This window comes from Atta colombica, unplaced genomic scaffold (assembly GCF_001594045.1).
Source record: "Atta colombica isolate Treedump-2 unplaced genomic scaffold, Acol1.0 scaffold86, whole genome shotgun sequence".
Classification (NCBI taxonomy): Eukaryota; Metazoa; Arthropoda; class Insecta; order Hymenoptera; family Formicidae; genus Atta; species Atta colombica.
In genome coordinates, this window is record NW_017259579.1 from 433093 (window position 1) to 439558 (window position 6466).

Consider the following 6466-nt stretch of genomic DNA (forward strand, 5'->3'; position numbering starts at 1 on the left):
ATTCTTGTCTTGATGAAGAGAACGGCAAGTTTCACAAACATGTTGACATTAGCAATGAACCATGATATGGCGATAATCCGCAAACTCTTTGGCACATACAAAGAAAATTAAATTTGTTGACATTTTTATGTAAAATGACAATTGCTACAATAGATACAAGAATAACAGTAATTCAAATACAATGAATTTTTTATTGTAACATTACTTCACAGAAAATTATTTTTGCTCATCAGAATCTTTGTTAGCCAAACAATCACTGAATAATCAGAATAGTGGATTACTATTAACTCTGGAACCATTAACTCTATAATCGAGAAGGATCTAATATATCAGCTCCAAAGAATTAAGTATAGTTTTAAGATATAAACTAATCATTAACTTTAATACACACCTTAGTTTTTGGCATCCTTATTAAACAATAGGTCTTTCATGTCTTGGATTAATTTTCATCACTTTTACAAGTATACAAAAATTATTAAGCAATTTTTATATTTTGACATCTTTAGATTTGTATTTGTAAAATTATATATTTATAACAAATTGTATATAAATTATTACACTAAATTTGTTAACTAAATATAGTTAACAAAATGAGAAAAATGCACTTTTTCATATAAAAACGTAAAACAAAAAAATATTTAAAGGAAAAATATGTTTCACAATATTTTAAAGTTGACATTTCAACCTATAAAAGAAAATATAGTTCAAATATAGTTCAAATGTCGGCTGTCAAAAAAATAGAATTATTTAATAAAATAAATGATGTTTTTTTAATATCCATGAACAGCTATAATAAAAATTAAGGGTATATTGCATTTATATTTTAAACAATGCATTTTATATTACTGTTATTATGTTAAAAAAAAATATTCTGATTTATTAGGAAAATGTTCTTTATGACATTACAGATAATATTTAATACAAGAGTGTCAAAAATTATTGTTTATTAAGGGTTAATTCGAGAGTTAAATTCTTTTTTTAATAATTCGCGAAATATTCCTGCAATACAAATGAGAATTAGTCATAAAGAAAAAATAACAATTTTTTTAGTAACGAAAAATGTACTGGCTGTGAAAGTCTACGTATACATTTTCAGCACTGGCAATGAATTTTGGAACACAATCTTTGTACACACAATGATCATTTGTGATCCAGAGATGAACTTCAGAATTATTCTAATTAAAGGATACTCATGAATTAAAGCTGACAACGTACAAAACTTGTTCTCTAGACACCAAATTTTTTTTTAGAAATAAAAGAGACCGGTATTTGACCAAGTGCTCTTAGTATTTCAAAGAAAAGAAATGCGCAGGACACAAATTGAATGACCCAAGTATGTATTAAGGATTAAGTATCTTAAAATATTACATAAAATCCCTTAAGAAATCTTGAAATAAGTATCGATTATGAATACTAGCATGGATTGATAAGAATACAACTGATTCCTCTCATAAAACATTGAATTGACATTTTAACGCTGTACATTGTAACGCTTAAGCCAGTCTTAAATATAAGAACTGACTACTATCTCTATATAAGAACTGAGCTATCATACATGATACAAATATGTTTACCTTTTGGATTTCTACATAATTCAAGTGGCCCTCGATATAGTTGTTCCACTGAACCCAAATTAACATAACATTATATCAATGTTATAATTTCCTGACAATGTACCTATATAGTAAACACCAAATAATAATAATATAATATTAATGTTGTAAAATTTTTTATTCACTAATATAATTATTACGTAAGAACAATGTTTTCTTCTTTTTCTCAATAGCTCTTTAGATTTCTTAACTTAAGGAGTTAAAATATATCATGCTTACAAATATTGTATTATATTTATATCGTTGAGTGTTAATTAATTATAATATTGAAGTAATGTTATTGTTAGTTTGTACAGAATTTTATTTAGTTTTAACAGAACTTCATTGATACCCAGTCGCAATAGAAACGACTCGAAATAGCAAAATTTCCTTTTCGAGTTCAGGAAGACTGCAGGAAAGGAAACGCGACAGAGAAGCCGCGAAGGAGAGAAAGGTCATTTGTGCTGAAACAATCTAACCTTAAGAGTTGTCCATCGAGCGTCACCTGACCAGAATGACCAAGCGAAACCAACAGACAAGGTTGTCTCGAACTCCAAGAAGAAACGAAGATGCACTTCCTGCTCACGAGAGCAGCGAGATAAGATCGTGATCGGTTGACAGTTAGCAATCAATGACGAAACCGATAACGAAACATCAATGATACTTGTTGCAAGCACGTTAAGCGTGAGGTTAACCGTTAACGGAGGTTAATGGTAGTTGATGGATTCTAACCTAACATCCGCTTACCATGCAAAAGAGGTCCGAGCAGAGTGTTCCGAAGCGCCTCGCTCACGGTTCGTACGCATACAAACGTGTGTGCTGGCCCTGACTGCACGATAGCGAGAGCGACAGCTGCTTATAGATGTTTGCCTATTGTGCGTATGTCACATCAGATTTCTATTCTCTACGTGTGTGCACGATACAGTACACACAATGGGAAATACACACGAACACACGTCTCTATCAGTTTTTACCCTTTTTATTTGCGAATTTTCCTAGACATGTGCTACACTAGTTGCGGTCAAAGTCTCAATACAAATGCTTTGAAGCGTTTGGTTGATGACCAATTGGAAAAAAAGAATTTTACAAATTGACCAATCAAAAATTGCTTTAAAGCATTTGTAGCATCGCGTTGATCGTATCGTATCCACTTTAATGAAGCAGGCGCGACATGTCACGCGTTGGATGTATGAACGTATATATGTTCAGGATGAGTCACGAGATCACAGAGCGACTGCCAAGGCCCGCTTTGGCAATCATCCAGGCGCGAGCATGCGTGGCGTGTGATCTGTCTTGGTGTACGACCAAGAAACTTTGGTCAAGTAAAAGTTTGTTAATCGGCGATCGATCGTTCCTTTCAGAGACGACGTTCGTGCATGAAGTCTAGCAAGATGAGCGTCGGAGATTAATATTGATCGACGTAAACATGGACATAATCCGGTATTATCCGGAACAATAACTTCGTTGTACTCTGGTTAGATGGATTGCTCGCGAGTCGTGACCACTATATCGCGGCTCTATATTAATGAAAGCTCTATATTAATGAAAGTAGTGCAAAAGTCCGCCATATTAGACCTACTAAAGCGGAGAACACAGCCACTGAACTACCATATATATTGGAATGGGCATCTCCGCTGTGAAAATAAAATCATGGCATCAATTGATCAGCGCCATTTTAATTTGGTCAATATAAGAACGAATCAGAAGCTTTTAGGTGCTCATGTACACTTACGTTTAGTGTTCTTTAGTGAGATGCATATGTCAGCAAGATCATCATGTGTATGGAATTATATTTGAAAAATTACTTTGAAGAAAAATTATAAAATCGCGTGACTGTAAAATGTGCAAAGCAACATGAAGTGCTATATGTCTGAGTATGAAAGAAGTGTACAGAAAAGTAAAAAGGGCATTTCATTTCATAGATACGAATTTTTATATTAAATGTATCAATTCCTGTATATGGTGATGTAAGGTATGTAAGGTATGAAAAGTGTTATTAATGTTATTTTGTTGAATATACTAATAAAATTGAAGTGACATTATTTTTGTTTATATACCATTCATGTCCATATTTCCATACATCGATAGCACATTGATCGCACGCGCGCGAACGCTTCTGATTCGCTCAAATATCGTCCCAACTAAAATGGCGGCTGATCAAATGCGTCGGCGAATTTTTCTCGGTGCCTATTCCAGTGTATATATATATATATATATATATATATATAGTTCAGTGGCACTCTTGCATAATGCATGACAAATGAGGCATAAGAAAATGAATCAATCAAAGCCCTTTATTCCCTTTCTTTCCATGAAATAAAGAACTCTGGTTGATTTTCTTATTCCCCAGGTTTTATGCGTTACGCAAAAGTTTGAGCTCCCCGCTTAATCACACAAAGGCTTATGTTCCAAAATTTGCTGAAAATGTACAATATAGTGATCTACAGTATACGTGACGTAAACTGTAGATCACAGATGTCTACACTAGATTGGAGGTAGGAGAGGTTCAGATTCCTAATCGGAGTTGCGTTCCAAAATTTAACTGTCAATTCGAATATCATTTTATCCTTGTTGGTTGCCGAATGTTGAATAAAGATAAAAGATACTCGGAATTGACAGAATTCAAATTTTAGAACGTTTCCCGGATTAGAGTACCTATAATAAGAGTATACGGCCAATAGGGTAACAATTGATGATTGGTCCACTAAATTGAGGCAAAAGCAAAAGTTGCATACTCGTGTATACTGTCAATGTATAGTCAGTTAAAAGATTGCAACACTTTTTAATTCGATGGTTTTCGGAACGTGCAAAAATTCTAACAAAGCAAACCACCATCTCTGAACGCCTATAGTTAGCGATTATGATAACTGTCAAAGTGATGCAGAATCGTCTTGTACACGATGAAATGAAAAAAATGTATTTGCGCGCAGCGAAAAATTTTTAAGATACTTTTCGGATATCATAAAATATATCATGGTAAGTAATAATAAAGTAAACGCTAAATTCGTTTATAAATTTATTTATATTTTCGAAAATAACATTTTCATTATTATTAATAACATGTTTATTATTATTAAAAATTCAAAAATTAAAAGTAATATTATATTACTATTTAATATTATTATTTAACTCAATAATAATAACTGAACAGAATCCGGACTCTTGAACTGAAATGCAAGTTTAATAATTGCTATCGCATAATATGCGCTTGGACATTCTGGCCGAGGATTTACATGGCCTTCTCTTTCGAATTGCATAATCTGTATATTATACTCCTTTGCAATATATCAAATATATTTTTTAAAATATATTTTTTAGTATATATTTATGTTAGTTACAGTATTATACAAACACATTAAAGGATATTTTACATTAACATTACATAATTTTGAAATTTTTGTATATGTCCAGTAGTTGTATACTGCAATATTTCATTATATTTTTAATAATTAAAAAGTAAAATACAAATGGTACTGTCTCTTGCTATTTATTTATTTATAAACTTATCTTTTTAGAAAAAAGTAAAAAAAGCGCTAAGTGTGCTTTTCATAAAGAATCATTTAAACTGGTTTTGCTATTTAATAGAATTGGCTAATTATTGTTGATAGTCATCATTGTTGATAATCATCGATTCGGTTTAATCGAGTTGGTGAAACCAGTCCTTTGTACATACTTAGTACCCAACCCAATTAATAGTAGTTTTAATTTTTTTTTCAAGGATATTCTTATCGAAGATCTTATTCCAACCCAAATAATGGCAACTTTAATTCTATGTTAAAAATTATTACTCTTCGAAAAAAATTAATGTATCGAATGAAAAATTAAAACCCAGCTGCTACAATCTTAACCAATCAAAGTTAAATTCTATCAAATTAGAAAATAAAACACAAATGATACTATCTCTTGTTATTAACTTTAATGATATGTACTCTAATAATATCATTCGTATAAAATTTTTTCATTTTATATATATAGTTAACTTTAATTTTTCATGATAATGCTTTGTATATTATATTGAAGGAGAATTAAATAATCATTACTTTAGTTGGAAGAAAAAATGTCTTTGAATGAATTGTAGTATAATAATTTCATTTAAGCATTATCACAAAAAATTAAAGAGTTAACTGTATAAAATGAAAAAATTTAAGTAGAAAAATTTTTCATGTAAAAACACTTGACGCTGCTAGATCGAGTAAGAAAAATTATAAAAACAATTTAACATTAGAATAGTAATTAATAAAAATAAATAATAAAAGTAATTATAATTTAAAAGTAATAATAAATTTAATTTGAACTTTATACTGAATAATAATAAAGTTTACTATTTATTTCTCTTTTATAATGTTTACAAATCTAAATTTATTTTTCTCAGACTTAAACTTAATAGTATTCACAACGTTCATAATTTACACGACTCTATAACTCACAATCAGTCGCACATATACACATGCTAAATATTTTAATTCTCATTGGGAATGCTTCTTATTTTTCTTATATTCATATTTTTTAATATGATTCTAATTTTCCTTATTAATATGTTATTTTTCAAAACATTTTTTAATTATTACATTTTTCTTATTTTTCTAAGTTCATTCATATCTTACTACTTTTTATTATATCGAGATCTAGCAGCGCCAAATGTTTTTACATGAAAAATTTTTTTATTTAAATTAAATTTTTTCATTTTAACTCTAATTTTTTGTGATAACATTTAAATTAAGCAACGTAATCTTGTGATAATGCTTTGTATAATATTTTATTTTGAAGGAGAATTAAATAATCACTATTTTAGTTGGAAGAGAAAATGTCTTTGAATTAATTGTGATATAATAATTTCATTTAAAAGGAATTTAAATCATTTGGATAGGAAGATC

At 29.7% G+C, this 6466-nt stretch overlaps 1 protein-coding gene across 5 annotated transcripts in view; it reads right to left on the reverse strand.

Annotated features, from left to right (window-relative positions):
• The window catches only part of LOC108693042 (protein Mo25), a 15080-nt gene extending 12415 nt beyond the window's left edge, over positions 1-2665 (reverse strand). Inside the window, exons 1-2 of one of the 5 annotated variants that reach the window (XM_018201691.1) lie at positions 2072-2247; positions 1575-1677 (exon numbers count right to left, since the gene is read on the reverse strand). The gene's annotated coding sequence lies outside the window, so the exon portion shown is untranslated. Of the gene's footprint in view, positions 1-391; positions 460-1574; positions 1678-2071; positions 2248-2339 lie in introns of those variants that run through there. The other 4 variants (XM_018201695.1, XM_018201693.1, XM_018201692.1 and 1 more) reach the window with 4 other exon arrangements.
• Positions 2666-6466: the final 3801 nt, after the last annotated feature.